This window comes from Dermacentor silvarum, chromosome 1 (genome assembly GCF_013339745.2).
Source record: "Dermacentor silvarum isolate Dsil-2018 chromosome 1, BIME_Dsil_1.4, whole genome shotgun sequence".
Taxonomy (NCBI): Eukaryota; Metazoa; Arthropoda; class Arachnida; order Ixodida; family Ixodidae; genus Dermacentor; species Dermacentor silvarum.
In genome coordinates, this window is record NC_051154.1 from 217,104,368 (window position 1) to 217,122,190 (window position 17,823).

Sequence of the window (17,823 nt, forward strand, 5' to 3'; positions counted from 1 at the left end):
GGTATCTCTACTGAATCAAATGCTTTTTCATAATATATGAAATCCATATAGAGAGGTCAATTGTACTCTGCAGATTTCTGTATTACCTGATTGATGACATGGATATGATCCATCGTCGAATATCCCTTGCTGAAGCCAGCCTGTTCTCTTGATTGGCTGAAGTCAATTGTTGCCCTGATTTATTCGAGATTATCTTGGTGAACATTTTATACCATACTGAAAGCAAGCTAATGGGTCTATAATTCTTCAATTCTTTACCGTCTCCCTTCTTATGGATGAGTATAATGTTGCCGTTCTTACAGCTTTCTGGTACACTCGAAGTCGTTAGGCAGTGCGTATAAAGGGCCGCAAGCTTTTAAAGCATGATATCCCCTCCATCTTTGATTAAATCGACTGTTATTGCATCTTATCCGGCAGCTTTTCCTCTGGTCATGTCTTTCAAGGCCCTTCTAACTTCATCGCTAGTTATAAAAGGAGCCTCTGTATCCTGTTCATCACTACTTCGAATGAAAGTAGCATGGCTGCTCTGGGGACTGTACAGGTCAGTATAGAATTCTTCTGCTGCTTTTACTATGTCATGGAAATTGCTGATATTACCCTGCTTATCCTTCAGTGCATACATTTTGCCTTGTCCTATGCCAAGTTTTCTTACTGATTTCATGCTGCGTCCATCTTTTACTGCTTCCTCAATCTTTTGCACGTTGTAATTTCGGATATCTCTTACCTTTTTCTTGTTGATCAGTTTCGACAGTTCAGCGAATTCTATCTGATCTATCGAGTTTGACACTTACATGTTTTGCCGTTTATTTATTAAGTCCATTGTTACTTGGGAGAGCTTACCTACTTGTTGCCTTGGTGCCTCACCTCACACTTCAATTGCTGCTTGTGAGATCAGCCTAGTTACGGTTTCATTCATTACCTCTATGTTGTCTTCATCTTCCTCTTCTAAAGCTGCATATTTGTTTGCGAGCACCAGCCTGAAATTGTCTGCTTTTACCCTTACTGCGTCTAGGTTGGCCTGTTTCTTCTTGACTAATTTTATTCTTTCTCTCTTCAAGTTGAGAGAAATCCTAGACCTCACTAACCTATGATCATTTAACTTTATCCTACCTAACACTTCTACATCCTGCACTATGCTGGGATCGGCAGAGAGTATCAAATCTATTTTATTCCTTGTCTCTCCATTAGAGCTTTTCCAGGTCCACTTCCTGTTGCTGCGCTTCCTGAAGAAGGTATTCATGATTCGGAGCCTATTCCTTTCCGCGAATTCTACCAACATCTCTCCTTTAGTGTTCCTAGAATAGATGCCCTAGTTGCCAACTGCTTGCTCACCAGCCTGCTTTTTCCCCACTTTTGCATTGAAGTCGCCCATTACTGCAGTATACTGAGTTTGCACCTTCCTCATTACTAATTCAACATCTTCATAAAACTGTTCTATTTCTTCATCATCGTGACTGGAGGTTGGGGCGTAGGCTTGTACTACCTGCATTCTATACCTGCTATTAAGCTTTATTAGGACGACTGCTACCCTCTCATTAATGCTGTAGAATTCATCAATGTTGCCCGCCATGTCCTTATGGACTAGAAATCCTACCCCGAATTCTCTCTTATCTGGAAGACCTCTGTAGCAGAGGACGTGGCCGTTAGTCAGTACTGTATAAGCCTCACCAGTTCTTCTAACCTCACTAAAACCAATAATATCCCAGGCAATACCTGATAATTCTTCAAATAGCCCTGCTAAACTAGCCTCACTCGATAGGGTGCGAGTGTTGAACGTTGTCAGGTTCAGTTTCCAGTGGCGGCCTGTCCGGAACCAGAGATTCTTAGCACCCTCTGCCACGTCGCCGGTCTGACCACCGCATTGGTCAGGTGTTCTGCAGCCGCGGGGGTCTGAGGGCCGTGAGTAAATTGTATGAGTCAAGAGGGACGTAGTGGCCGATGACTGCACCAGCGAGGCCAATTCCTGTTCTGGTGAGGAGTGACTTTGTTGAAGTTTAGTGGGCCTTCCTAATTAGGAGGCCTGCGGGCTAATACTCGAGACTCAGCCCAGATCGACTGGAGCCGAAAACGGAAGTTCGAGTTCACGAGAACCGGCCATTTTTCCCGCTGGACATCGCGGGTCCGTCATCATTTTCAGGTGCCGCGGTTAAGGATCAACTATCACCTAGTATTTTGTCCCGTTCCGATGACGAAGCGTTACATTCCAGGACCAGACCAATCTGTCCACAGATACTGGGAGCGAAATACTTCTGACCGCGTTGGAACCGCACTTCATGACTTCACAGCAGTCATTGGCCGAATGGGGGACGTTCATTCACCGCTGAGAAACTGCTAGACGCGCAAGCGACTATCGACACCCAATACGCATAAGAGACCAGACGCGCAAAAGACCGTGCGAGCAGAGAAGAAGCCGTGTAAAATAAGCGTTCTTGTATACGGCCGGCTTTCTGGTTCCTTACAATATACGGGGGGGATCATTTTTAAGTTTTCCAGAATTTTTGAAGATCACGTGTAGCAGATGGCATAACTATTGTCCTTGAACTGGATTATTCGAAGAGACGGACATTACAAGCTTGAAAAATTGAAACACATATTCAACTAATTAACAAAAATTTGTAATAAATTTAATTATTTACTTTATGGCACATATTGCAATTTACTAATTGTAGCCGGTGAGTTTGTGAGAGGCATTTACTTCCCCTTCTTGTTGATTTCAGCTTCCTATTTTGTACTGCTCTCTCAGAAATGTTATAGTATCAAGTGTCGCACATTCCTAGCTTGTTCATAAATTCGATAGGTAACCGCTTAGATCTGGTTGCTAGGGTTCGAGTCTATCATGCTCTTTCGTTTCTTTATTAGGTTTTTTCTTGCTCGGGATAACTTGTGAGCTTCTTCCATTCCATTTTATTTTCCTTCGTCTAGAAGGAGGCGACGGGACTAAAAGTCGCAGCAGCGACTTGACAGAGGTCCGGACTTCATATTACATGGCAGCACAGCTGTCGCGGAGAACGAACATCGTTCATAGATAACAAATACTTAGAACGCTGATCTCAATCAATAAGCATACAAAAACATGGTTTTACATTGCATAGACAAATAGAAAACAAAAAGAACTTTCATGCGAATAATAGAGTAAGAGAACACTACTATTCTAGCACAGTTTTTCCTGACAAAAACACTTAACGGCTTTAGTAGAAGCGCACAGAGGATTAAAATGCTCCTTGAACATTTTATTGGTACAGACATCGTGTAACGTAATGATTGTGCATAACCGTATGCTCTGGGGGTGGGCACAGCCCATGATTCTTTGGACCTTGTATTCTTTATGCGCGAATTTTTATTCAAGTTCGCTTAAGAGAGAGAATAATTTTCGTTATAACGGAGGAAGCTATTGTACATCACCGTTAATCTGTAGTCAAATAAACAAAACACTGGTAAAATATAATATTTAAGAAAAAAGTTTACATGTAGGGCTGAGGTAAGGGACACTTGCTATACACAGGACAGCTTTCTTCTGAAGCATATGCAGCTTTTTTAGGTTGATCGTGACCGGCTTTCCACGCTTCACAAACATACACTTGTTTACCATGTTGACACTTCTAATGCGGACGCATTGATCAAGTGTGGCTTCTGTATCCTACGTCGAAGTGCCACGAAACACTGTTCTAGAATAAAAATGACCGAGAGATAGAAGCAATGGTGAGTGTAAGGAAAAGTCACTATTATTGCGAGAGAACGAAGAGAAAAAAATGTGTCGTAGGGCAGTCAGTCAATGCTAGACGGCGCTAAGAGCGAAAGGATTTCTGTTGAATTCCGCAGTCCAGCTCAGTTGTATGAAATCTAGTTATCTCAAATTAATTTATATATCGAACAGTGAACATTGCCCTGAAAGTGTCATGTAAAAAAAGAATAAAACATAGGAGCGCCGTAAGCGTTTCACTCAAGCTAGTGGTAAAAATGGACTCCGACCACAAACAACAAAACCACAAGACGCTTTGTTTAACTGTGAATAAGGCATCCGCATGGGAGCCAAAACGTCTTGAACTTTTTGTTGTTCGGCATCGGGGGCAGTTTTTTGACTTTGACAATGATTATTCTCGACCGGACAATGTTTCATCAAACCCTTACCTTCAGTGTTTATCAAACGCCATGCGGCGGGTAATTCGTCATATATGTTTGTCGGTCCACTGACTGCATCCTAGATTCGCTAAGTTGAAATTACAAGAAACTTTATGAAATGTAGACGCCTCTAAGCCATATATAAACAAGCGCTGTATTAAAATAAATGGTAAGCTCATGTTCTCTCGTTGTTATAACATCGTCCCAAAATGTGATTGATTAAGTTAAACCCAAGCTTGATAGTGCAAGCTGTGCTTGATAGGAAGTCAGCTGTGTGTAATAAATCCGCGATAAGCCTCGTCACTTCTGTGGGAAGAGCCGCGCGCTCGACGCTTTTATTGACCACTCAGGCTGAGGGTTCCCACATGCTCCGGGGACGCGATAGTTAGTTTAGAGTGAGCCTGGTCCTAAGCATTCAATTTAGGCATCGTTTCGGTGTTTACACAACTAGTGAATCAAGAAACTTTATTAATATTTGTAGATGTTCGCGAAAGCAATGCTCGTCTGAGCGTTTCTTAGGGCCCATTTATGTTCGCCGATCGTCCACTTTCTTTCCGCGCTCTCGTGGTCGCCTCCTGCGCTGCCTTGCGCAATCCCAGTTACTGCTAGATTTAACAACAACAACAACAACAACAACAACAACAACAACAACAACAACAACAACAACAACAACAACAACAACAACAACAACAACAACAACAACAACAACAACAACAACAACAACAACAACAACAAAGTCCCGTTATAGATGAGAAAAAATGAGGAAACTACGAACATACAAAGGTGCAACGTAGAGACAGAGAAAGAGACAAAGAAGAATAAAGAGAAAAGGCCGAGATGTTAACCAGACAAGCTTACGATTGGCTACCCTACCTTGGGGAAGAGGAAATCAGAAGAGTAGAGAGAGAGAGAGAGAAAGGCGGTGAATATGTGCATGTGCTCGGACAGCACGCTTCAAATTATCAGATTTAGTGACCATCGTAAGTCTCAATGTGCCTCTTGAAAACAAAAGCACAATATGTTGCAGTTATGTTTGAAGCGCCAGAAAGTGATTCTTGTGCATTTTACTTCTCGCGCGAAACAAATGCCGAAAAGCACACACACACACACACACACACACACACACACACACACACACACACACACACACACACACACACACACACACACACACACACACACACACACACACACACACACACACACACACACACACACACACACACACACACACACACACACACACACACACACACACACACACACACACACACACACACACACACACACACACACACACACACATGTCGTGTTGGAACGCTATGTTGTGTTACAAGTTGGTATGTCGTTGCACATGACTGCTGCATGGATCTGATTTGTAGGGCGACAACTTATCCTCGGTCTCCAGACCCTTCTGACGGCAGGTGTCCCACAGACACGACAACGTGTAGCCAGAGCTTTACAGCACTCATGCCTCTATTGGCTTCCTTACCTTTGACAGAAGCTGTACAAACGCGTGCCGCGTAATTCAAAGTTTTGCGCTCGCTAAATACTCCATTTTCGCTCACTAGCACTCTTGCTTTCGTCGATATCTGGATTCCGTTATTAACGCGATAGCGTTAAGGGCCCCGTGTCGCAGAAAGTCTGGCGTCGGTGTCGGCGCCGGCGACGGCGTGCATGTCAACGTCCGTGGCGAAGAAAATCATCCACAACCCCTTCGACCGCGCAGGCCCTTCGTCGTGGTGCAAGGTGTTAGTGAACAAATATTGAATTTCTCACAGTGAAATCCGTCAGAAAAATGGTAAAGTACAATTTAAGCACAACCTACAGACATGGTGGTGTCGAACTGTTATTTGAATGTACGAAAAAACATAATTCTGCTACGAGGAAACTTAAACACAAACCTCTTTTGCCAGCATTTCTACCATAACAACACCGGCTCACTCGGGGAGCCTACGTGCGAAAATCTTATCCAGATGGCGCTGGCGTCCTCGGCAAGTCAAATGCGTTTTGGACACGCGCGCGCGTCGGTGAAATATCAAACAATTAATAAAATAGTGAAAAAAGGTCCTAGGGCCTTCACATTTTAATATAAGACGAGTTATATTGCCCTTGGAAAAACGTCTTCCCAGCAATGCATTTCTGTTTAAAAGTGAAGCCGACTTTAAGGGGTCAGTGTAAGCTTGGTCTGTGTAAGCTGGCTTTCCCACGTTCTGTGTTGCAGTGAATGAAGCCTACTTGCGGGGTCCTACTTGCGAACGGGTCTACTTGCGAACGGGTCCCAATAACGTTATCGCGTTCTACTCTTAAAGGCGAAGCTTAAGCGTCCTCCAATTTTTTCGCCATTGTTTACTGTGAACAGAAGTTAGGAGCTATGAAAGGGGTGCCGAAAGTGTGGTTGTTCGTTCGTCTGTTCGCAACAATGACTACGTGTGCTGCCGCGCTCAGGTTCATCGCGTTTCTAACGGAGACAGCTAGCATTGCGGACCTGTTTTGTAATTTCCCTATTTATTGATTTCGGGACATTAAAAGTTCCTGAAAGGTGATAAAGCACTCTTGCCATTCCACGAGAGGCTGTAGATGTTAATGCAATAAGGTAAAAGAAATTAGAGCGCAAAAAAATCACACCCGCATACACGCACACAAAAAACACGCGCAATGACTCTAAAAAGACGCCCCTCTACCCTCAGACACTGTGTGTGTCTGGGGGGTGGAAGGGTCTTTTAGAAGTGATTGCGTGTGTTGGTGTGTGCGTGTATGCAGGTGTGTTTTTTGTGCTCTAATTTGATTTAACATTATGAGTTACCAACTAGCGCAACAGCAAGTTCTTGTAATGTTACTGCAGCACTCGCAGCTGGGGGAAAATCTCGGCTTTACACGCGAGCTCATCTTTCCGGCTCAAAAGTGACTTGAACTAATTGGCGACATGGCACGGCGCATAACGCCGACGTACCCTCTCTCAGGTTGTACGAAGTGAGAGAGAGAGACAAACTATAAAGTACTCTAGTACTCTATAAAATGTGGGCCTTACACGCGAACTTACCGTTCCGGCTTAAAAGTGACTCGAACGAATTGGCTACATAGCACGGCCCAATGACGCCGACGTGTCCTCTATCAGGTTGTACAAAGCGAGAGAGAGCGAGAGAGATAGAGAGAGAGAGAGAGAGAGCAAGAGGGAGACACATTGAAAGATGAAAAGACAAGAGCCAAATGGGCTCGCCACCTGTTTTACTCACTTCTGCAAGGCGCATGTCGCGTGCCTTAAAGATACTCTTTCTTTTTTTGCTCAAATTCGGACCAACTTTCGTTTCTTTATTTACTACCGGTGTCGAGTTATACATTGCCATCTTTGAAAGAAACATACAACAGGCAGTCATCGCCGCGTTTCGCGCTCGAAAAGTCGGATAGGAAACGCCTCCATGAGATAGCATAACCATGAGACTTCTAACGCTGCGCACATTTTGGACGTTACGTAGACAACACGAGCGTTTGTCCCTCTTTTTTTTTTTTCTTTTTTTGCTCTCCACTTGCCTCCTCTCACATCCAACCCTTGAGCGACGCCTCAAGCCGCGCTGAAAAACCAAGCACATTCGGGCCATACTGTACACAGGTCTTTTCTACACATTCTTTTAGCTCCCTCCTCCCGTTTTTTTCCTTTTTCTCCGGTGAGCTTCCTCTCCATCTTCAACGCTGTCTCTGCGCGGACCTTTCATAGCTGCTCGTTTTCTCCCTGGCTGACTTCGACCTTTTTCTGCTCGTTATTATTTTTTTCCCTTTCTGTCTTCCCGAGCTTTGTTCTTCCTTTCACGTCAACTTGCATGCTTGGCGGCTAACAAAACTGCAGCGGAGAACTGCAGAAACGAGAACGAAACAAGGAGGCAGAAAAAGAAGCGTGACCCAGCCAACAAAAGAAAAGAAGAGCGGATGGCGGGGGAGTTGCGACGGGGAGGGGACCTGAGCGCCGCGCGGCGAGCGGCCTCCTTTGCAGTTTGCCTTGGCTCAAAGCCTCCTTTTGTCGGGCTGCCTGCTGTCTGCTCCTAATTAAATCGACCACTGCGCATGCGCCGACTTCAGGGCGAGGGCGGTACCAGGCGCGCAGGCGAAGAGGAGCCGCACGCCGTTTCCCCTCTATCCCTCTCCCCTTCTCCCGTTGAGCTTCGGGTTTGGACCCACAGCGCGAAAAGAGCGACGCCGCGCTCGGCGGCCGTCAACGGCTGCGCGGTTCGTCAAGCCGTCGTTTAGTTAACTCGGAACAAGTGGAGCGAAGAGGCTATCTAATGTCGCCAGGGTTGCGCCGTTTTTCTGTGAATCCATATAAGTGACATCTGCTTTGGTTGACGCAGTGAAAGTATTCATTACTCGAGGCTCATGACTGAAGGTTCACGCCTGTTTGCAACGCTTAGCCGGCCTTTATTACTGATGTGATTTCCGACTGGTCGCTTCAGACCCCTTTGGCAGCGCTGCAAGTGTCCTTTCAAGCGGCAGCTAAGCTTTATAACAGCCCAAACCGGCTCCAATATCAATGCAGAAGCATTTGAATCACTGTTAGAGTAGGCCTATCTGCGCAACGCTGCCTAAATTCTGTCTTACACAGCCACTCAGTGTCGTCGTAGTTAGTTGCAGCGACGAGTCGTACTGTAGGTCTCGCAAAGCATTGGTTTTCGAGACGCAGCTACGTGCCGGCACACTTACCGCGAGCGAAGGGCTCACTGCCAGAAAGAAACATTGTGTTCTGGTAGCGCAGATACAAGGTCGATCCTAGTACCTGGGTCCACGATGCGGAAAAAAAAATTAGGGTTTTACGAACCAATCCCACGATATGATTATTAGGCACGCCGTAGTGGGGGTGCTTTTGACAACGGGGGGGGGGGGGGGGGGGGGGGGGTTTAACGTGTTCCTGAATCTAAGTGCACGGGCATTTTTGCCCTTCGCCGCCATCGAAATGCTACCGCCGTGGCCGGTATCGCACCCGCAATCTCCAGCTTAGCAGCGCAATGCCTTAGTCACTGTGCTACGGCCGTGGATCGGGTTCACGATGAGCGTTTCCCCGTTTAGAATATGTCTGATCACAATGACACCAGCACCACTCTGTCCAAGAAATCTCAAGTTTCATAACAACTGCTACTAAGTCACCGCGAATAGGTGTCCCGTGTCTCAATTGTCTTTCTCCTTAAAACTTGTGCTTCCGGGATAAGACGACGATATTAGATGTATATAGCGTAGCGGTAAAACACTTAGCGTGCTCTGTCATCAAATGCATCGAGGGCCGCAACTTGCACATCAATGTTGACAGCTTTAACACAGTGTTGCACGAAGCAAAACGTGGAAGTTTGCGTCGCCATCTCGTGAGAACACAATGAAGCACTTGCTCAAACCCTACGGGACGAAAACTAACTGTCGCTTGTTGAACTGATGCTATATTGCGAAAATTATGCGTTTTCAAATGGGAATAGTTTCCCCGAGAAATTGCTTCTAAAAGCTGTACAAAGACCTTGCACCGTGTTCCGGCGTTTATATGACGACGTGTCTAGAAGTGACCAGAATCAAGAAATGATCAACAGCGGGTGAACGAGAGAAGCCTCAGCCCGGAGCCAACGTTTGGACAAATGGTTCTTGTCTGTCTGGTCCCGACTGAGGCCTTCCTTGTTCCTCTACTGTCAATCAAGCCTTCATATTCCCGTGAACCCTTAGTCTTCTGCCAGAATTGAGAATGAATCTTAAAAACAGCGCTCATTTATTGTCAAAACTTTCTAGCCGAAGTGATATGCAGAGCGATAGCCAGCAGCGCAATCTACTGCACTGCACTGTCAACTGCAAGACACAATACATTCAATCTGTGTTAACTACGTTTGAAGCGGATATTAACACCAAAGACAAGTTACCGTCATAAATACATCTGTAAGCGTGATTTGCAAGAAGTTTGAGTGATCATTCGCACGTCTGTTGAGCGCTTCTCATGTATAAGGGAATGGATACTTGGTACAAGTCTCTGTAGCTGTGTAGCAGCCGCTTCTCTCCGTTACTTAGAGGTTTGAGAAGTGGGAAAAAAAATCTTGCATTTAGTCTAACTTGGCTGAACTCAATGCTGTGCTGCGAATAATGAGTCGGTTAACCTGTGGTTGCCAGATTTTAAAAATGTCATTTCATTTCGAAGATTAAAAACCTTCACCTTCACAAGAAATCGAGATGCACTACAGAACTGCCTGTAGCCTAGTGTTTAACATGAAGATTGGAAATGTCAAAACAAAAAGTCTGTTTAACATACTACAGTCAAAATATACTTACGTTGCATACATTGCTGATTCGTAAGAAGCGAGAGCAGTGAAAACAGGGCAGGCGAAGTAATATCTGAAGCAACTTATCTCCAAGCATCTTTTTTCTTCAAGTACGAAACGGTAATTGCCTTAGAAGTAATTCAAACTATACTCAAACGACCTCTGTAGTGTTCTCGCAGTGAAACCAACGAACAGGGCAAATGGAGAATTACTCTGCGCAGCGTGCGTATTATTCAAAGGCATCCACATTTGTGTTGTTTACACGTCAAACTGTAGAGACACACTATTGCGTGCAAGTCAAGACCAGTCGTGATAGTACTTCTGAGTTTGCAAACGCTAGCGATTCGGTATTCACTGAGGAAAATTTTAGCAAGAAAACATACACCCTCTGCTCAACGCAGAACATGTAATCTGGAAATAAAGCAACCGGCTATTGGTATCAACAACTGCGCTTTGTTACCGCGAAGTTCGCGTCGCTCCGAACACACGTTGCGCAAGATAAGCGGAGGCAGACGACAGACGTTGGCAGACGGAGGCAGACGTTGAAGGCAGACGACAGGACGGCTCCTGAGTGAAGAGGACCAAGGAAAGTTGACGGGCAACCTCCTCGCGCACGAAGTCTTGAATCTGCTGAAGCAGTGGATAGTGATCGTAAACGGCAACCAGACTCGCTAGCGAGTCGGCGGACGACAGAGGCTGCCGAGTCAGGGCGCGTTGCTTCTTCAACTCTTCGTAGCTCTGGCATAACGTGACTACATCAGAAACGCTACGCGGATTCGTGGCCAAAAGCATCTGGAATGCGCCGTCATCGATGCCTTTAAGGATGTGCTGAACTTTTTCAGCTACGGGCATGGCGGCGTTGACACGATTACAAAGGTCGACGACGTCTTCAATGTAGCTAGTGAAATTTTCACCAGTCTGCTGTGCACGGGCTCGCAAGCGCTGTTCAGCGCGTAGTTTGCGGACAGCAGGTCGACCAAAGACATGAGTGAAAGACGTCTTGAAAGTTTACCATGTCGGGATGTCGACTTCGTGGTTATGTAACCAGAGTTGGGCAACGCCAGTAAGATAAAACATGACGTTGGTCAACTTCGCGACATCGTCCCACTTGTTGTGCGCGCTCACCCGTTCATACGCCGTAAACCAGTCCTCCACGTCCGTTTCATCTGTACCGCTGAAGACCTTCGGATCACGTAGCCGAGGAACCCCGGCGCAGATGACGGGATGGGGCGCAGGCGCCGGCGGGTCTGTGTTGCCGGTCATGATGGGCGGAAGCGTTCTGGTTCGAAGCTCCAGGGTACAAGCGGCGGGAGAATTCCAGCAACCTCCACCAATTGAGAAAAGGTTTATTGACGCTGTCCTTCAAGGACGCTTGGAGTTCCAAGAACGGCGAGGCAGCGTGGAGCACCGTCTCCAAAAGACACCAGCGACGAACAGCGCGAGCAGAGCGGGCCGAGCGTTGGCGATGCCGCGTCTTCTTCACGGGCGTGGCCGCCGTGGCCTATAGTGGTAGAGCGCCCGCCTCGGCTGCGGGAGGCTATGGGTTCGATACCCACCGCCGCCGGGCACCCACTGGTTCAAATACGTACAAGCGTGCCCCGGCCTGGCGTTCGGCTTTGTTTGGGGTCTTGCCCTTGGGAAAGGAACCTGCGCCCTGAAGTCCCGTCGAAACCAACGGAAAAAAGGTGATGTCTGGGCCGCTCCCATGGCGGTCATTTCCCATGTGGCGCCCCAAGCACCTATTGAGGTGGGGGCGCCTTCGGGTTGAGGTCAAACACCCCTTTCCAAGTATTGAGGTCACATAATGGCCGAGAACCAGGCCGGGAGCGCGCTTGTACCTATTTTACCGGTAGGTACCCGGCGGCAGCACTTGCCTCCCACAGCCGCGGCGGTCTGTGGTTGGACATGAGGCACCCAGAGACAAGAGCTGAAATCTCTACTGGGCCCTCTTTCGAGATGTGGACCCCACGACAACCGAGCACCAGGCCAGGGGACATCTGTACCCATTAGAAAAACCGGTGGGTTCCCGGCGGCACCGGGATTTGAACTCGGTACCTCCCGCATACGAGGCGGATGCTCTACCGCTAGGCCATCGCTGCGGTGTTGGCTTCTTATGATTTCAATATATATATATTGAAATCATAAGAAGCCAACAAACAAAGGACAGCTTAGGGAAAATTATTCGTAATTTGTAGTTCTTAATTGAAGATACCATACATAAATGGGAACGCAAGTGGATGAAAAAAAAATCACCAACTATTACAATACTTCCTCATGCGAAATTTGAGCGCAGCTTTATACGTATTTTGATTTTAGGTGAAGAATTTGAGAGAGACATGTCGCCAAGTCGGCAGTCGTCGTATATCTGATCTGCGGGTCAAGCGCGTCGGCTTTTATACATGACTCGTCGAAGGTTCCAGTGTAATCGCTGGTGCCGCTTGGCTTCCAGAAAGTACTACACAATTTGCGTCGCACATACAATCAGATTACAAAACAATCGCAAACTATGACAATCGAAACAAGCGCGAACGAGACCAAACCAAGCAAACTAAACAAGCGCGAGCGAGAGCTGACGCGAGCAGACGATAGTACGAAATTAGCGGTCCGGCTGAGACCAGATACGAGCACGCATCGAGCTGTCGGGCAGGTCCGCATGAAACCACGTTTCCCGCGCGCACGCCACTGAATGGGCCGCTCTCATTGGTGGTCTCCGCAGTTCGCGGCTCGCGTCTTTCTTTCATCTTTCGTTGTTGTGCTCGTTCGCTCTCGGTTACGCCGCCGCCGACGTTCGCCGCAGGAACGGGCCTTTGAGAGCTGCGCTCTAAAACAACTAGTTGCAGGTGTAATACGAACCTACGTCTGCGCGTTACGCGTGTGATGATCTTACCAATTGAGCTACTGTGGCGCCGTGTTCGCGTCCACTTTCCGGGTATTTATGTCTGTCTATTAGAACTAATCCTGGTATCTTTAACCAGCGCCGCCACCCATACATATATATATATATATATATATATATATATATATATATATATATATATATCGTGATACTAACTCATTTAAATTGTATCACCTATGCCGTACCACGAATAAAAATTGAACTATGTTGGAATGAGCCTGCCTCTTAGCAAGCGATATCAACCATTTAGTAGACGACAACTCTAAACTCTAGTAGACGACAACTGCTAAAATTGATTTGCGCTAGTGCTGTCGGGTAGAAAAAGGAGATGATGTACGGTTTTAACAGCAACCGCTATAGAACTAAAAAAATTCTGCGCAACACCTCTAGATGACGGCGCCTATAGGCCATCATTCCTTAAGCTATCGCACGCTATGGCTCATAGTAATGCTCTCGATGAAATGCTCATAGGTTATGTTCAAAAACGTGCTTTGGACGTTAGCTTTGTGCACCAGCAATGAAGGCGCCTGAGTCGCGAGAAAGTGCCCGATATAAGGAGCGCTTTTTAATGCCTGCTGGGGAGCGTAATGGTGTATAGGAGCAATGGACACAGTTTCGTGTTTTCATTAAAACTGATAGTAAATCCCAAACGAGAGTGATAGATCGTTATGGATCAGGCGCTGTTCACGCAAATAAGGTTGTTGCCACCTCCACGAAGAGAGTTTCAACAGCGGCATTTATGAGCTGTAATATACCCACGATAGCTATGCATAGTCTTTGTCCAATTATTTATATAATTTATTTATTTATTTATTTATTTATTTATTTATTTATTTATTTATTTATTTAGTCAACTTGACATATTGTTACGGTGCGTGTAGAAGGCGTTTATTGCTGGGAGCCGTAGGGCAAGTGGGTGCCGGTACTACACGTCGTCCTTCTATCCTCGCTGCTCTCCTAATATTGTTGTTGCTGCTGATGCTGCCGCTGCACTACCTTTGACGCACTGTAACATGGCTCCTCTCGGAGACGAAGCCCTCCGGGCGAGTAGTCAGTGGGGCTTTCGTTGAATAAACGGCTTCAGGCGGGCTACATGCGTGATGTCGGTCTTGGATGACCGAGACGTCTCCCATTGGAAGTGAGGCGCGCAATTCTATAATTCACCTCGCTGAGACGCTCAAGCACAATAAACGGTCCAAGATAGTCAGCGAGCAGTTTTTGACATAGACCGCGTTTACGCACGGGAGTCCATAGCCACACCAAGTCACCCGGATTGTAAGTGACTTGCCGGTGTCGACTATCGTATCGGGATTTGTACGCGATGTGCCCAGCCTCCTCCGCTCGGCAGAGAGTTTCCGCGATACAAGCGTCGTCGTGACTGCCAAAAGGAAAGATAGTGTCCAATGTGTACCTCGGCGGACGAGCGTAAAGCAGGAGAAACGGACTGTATCCAGTGATCTCATGTTGCGCGGTGTTGTATGCGTAAGTGACGAATGGCAATACTTCGTCCCAGTTCTTGTGGTCCGAGCTTACGTACATGGATATCATGTGCACAAGTGTTCTGTTCGTGCGTTCTGTCAGACCATTGGTTTGTGGGTGATAGGGCGTTGAGTGTCGCAGGTTGGAGGCGCACAAACGTAGAAGTTCTTCAACAACATCAGCTGTGAACTGACGGCCACAGTCGCTAATGATCACTCGAGGGGTACCATGCCGAAGTATAATGCAATGCAGCCTAAACTGTGAAACCTCGCCTGCAGTTGCAGAGGGTAGTGCTGCCGTCTCGCTGAACCGAGTCAGGTAGTCGGCACATAATATGATCCAGCGGTTGCCTGTAGAAGAACGTGGGAATGATCCTATGAGATCGATGCCTACTTGCTCAAAGGGGGAACTGGGTGGCGCCACAGGCTGTAAGAAACCGGCTGGTGCTACAGTAGGTCTCTTGTGACTTTGACACGCGGCGCAAGTGGCTACGTACGTCTCCGTGGTCTTGCGCATTTGAGGCCAGTAAAACCTTTCTTTGGCTCGATGGAGTGTCCGCGTGGAGCCTAAAATGACCTGAAGTTGGATCATCGTGCACGACGCGCCAAACAGAAGAGCAGAGGGCTTCTGGCACCACCAGAAGAAACCGTGCACCTGTCGCGCAGAAATTATTCTTATACAACAGTCCATCCCGAATACAAAAACTACATGATGTCGACTCTGTCGCGGCAGAGAAAAGTGGCAGGGAAATCACGGCAGAGAAAAGTGGCAGAGAAATCACGGTGTACGGATGCGATGAGGTGGTCGAAACTGTCGGCGTCGCATTCCGTTGTACTAAGAGGCATCCGGGAAAGGCAATCGGCATCAGCATGTCAGCGGCCGCTCTTGTAGGATACAGTGAAGCTGTACGCTTGCAGACGCAGGGCCCATCGTGCAAGGCGTCCAGATGGATCGCGAAGATTCACGAGCCAGCACAAATAATGATGATCTGTGACGATCGTACAGTGACGCCCATACAGGTACGACCGAAATAGCTGCACCGCAAAACTAACAGCAAGACATTCCTGCTCAGTCACCGTGTAGTTACGATCGAGTTTTCTTAATGACCGACTTGCGCAGGCGATGACGTGTTCTTTGCCATCCAAGCGCTGAATCAGAACAGCACCAAGACCTACACCACTGGCATCCGTGTGCACTTCTGGTGGCGCGGTAGGATTGAAGTGCCGGAGATCGGTCGCGACGTCAGCAGAAACTTTAGCTGTCGAAAGGAAGCAGAACAATCAGGCGTCCACACGAAAGCGGCGTTCTTGTGCAGGAGGCTTGTCAAGGGATAAGCGACGTCAGGAAATCGAGGAATGAACCGCCGAAAATAGGAACAGAGCCCTAGAAAGCTGCGTAGTTGTTTGACAGACTGAGGTGGTTCAAATGCTTCAACAGCCTTTGTCTTCGCAGGGTCAGGCCTGATGCCGTCTTTGTCCAGAAGATGTCCCAAGACCAAGGCTTGGCGCTCACCAAAATGTCACTTTTTAGAGTTGAGCACAAGACAAGCCTGCTGTATGCAGCTGAGTACAATACCGAGACGCGTGTTGTGCTCGTGAAATGTGCGCCCAAAAATAATAACATCGTCGAGGTAGCACATGCATATCTCCCATTTTAGACCTCGCAGAATGGTATCTATGAATCGTTCGAAGGTGGCGGCATGACATTGAATTCAAAAAGTCCATCGGGTGTTACGAACGCCGTTTTTTCCTTATCCTCGGCATGCATTGGGATTTGCCAGTAGCCGGATCTCAAGTCTACAGAAGAAAGGTAAGAAGCCGAATGAAGGCAGTCTAAGGCATCATCTATACGCGGAAGTGGGTAGACATCTTTCTTGGGAACGTTGTTTAGCCGCCGATAATCAACACAGAATCGCCAACTGCCATCTTTATTTTTAACGAGAATGACAGGTGCAGCCCAGGGACTCGCGGACTCCATGAATTATCCCCTTGTGCAGCATTTCCTGAACTTGCTCGCAATTATCTTGCGCTCAGTCGGGGATACTCTGTACGGCATCTGTCGTATAGGGTGCGCTGATCCAGTATTTATACGATGGCGTATTCGAGACGTCGGAATTTGGGACGTCGTGTCAGTCTGGGAAAAGTCAAACACTTGTGAGTGCTTGGATAGAACATCCAATAACGTGTAGCGCTCACTCATGCTGAGCGACTTGCTCACCATCTGAAGTAGTTTCGAGTCCGATGGGCAGAGATGGAGTGACTCGTCTGCAGCTCCGAGTACAGCCAGTAACGCCGGTGTCTTTTCTTTGAAGAGAGCGAGCTTCATGCCAGAGGGGAGAAGTATGGGCTGGGCCGTATAGTTCATTGCCCATAATCCAGAGTGTCCTTCAACTACCGACACTAAACAATGCGGAACCAAAATTTTCTTCTTTACGCAGGCTGAATGAAGAGGCTCCGTTGCGGCATCAAATGTGGCGGGGTTGGTACCAGAGCAAATGACCGGAACGCATACAGCGCATAGTGGGGGAATGACGATGTCCTCCGAAACACAAAAGGCACCTTCTTCACGTGGCGAGTTCTCCATGAGTCCTGTCATAACCTCGTGTTGTACCGAAAGCTCCCACTTCGACAGTCAACGGTTGCACCACACTCCTGCAAGAAATCTACGCCTAAAATAACATCATGCGTGCATCGAGGAATAACGGCGAATTCAGTGGTAAATACTTTGCCACACAAACACACATACGCAGTACAAACACCGATCGGGCACAACGTGTCACCACTAACACTACGAAACGTGGAAATATTGTTCCAAGAAAACATCACTTTTTGTCCCAGTAGGCCTTTAAAATTTATCCTCATCACTGAAACTGTTGCCCCAGTATCCACAAGAGCCATTGTAGGTATATCGTCAACAAGCACATGAACTTTGTTTTTTAGCATGAAAACTGGCGGAGGAATGTCGGTTGGCAGCGAACGGTATCCGGCGACCTCACCCCCATTGGCCGCACTACCTAGTTTTCCGGTGGTGGGGAAAGCAGGCGACGCCGCGGCG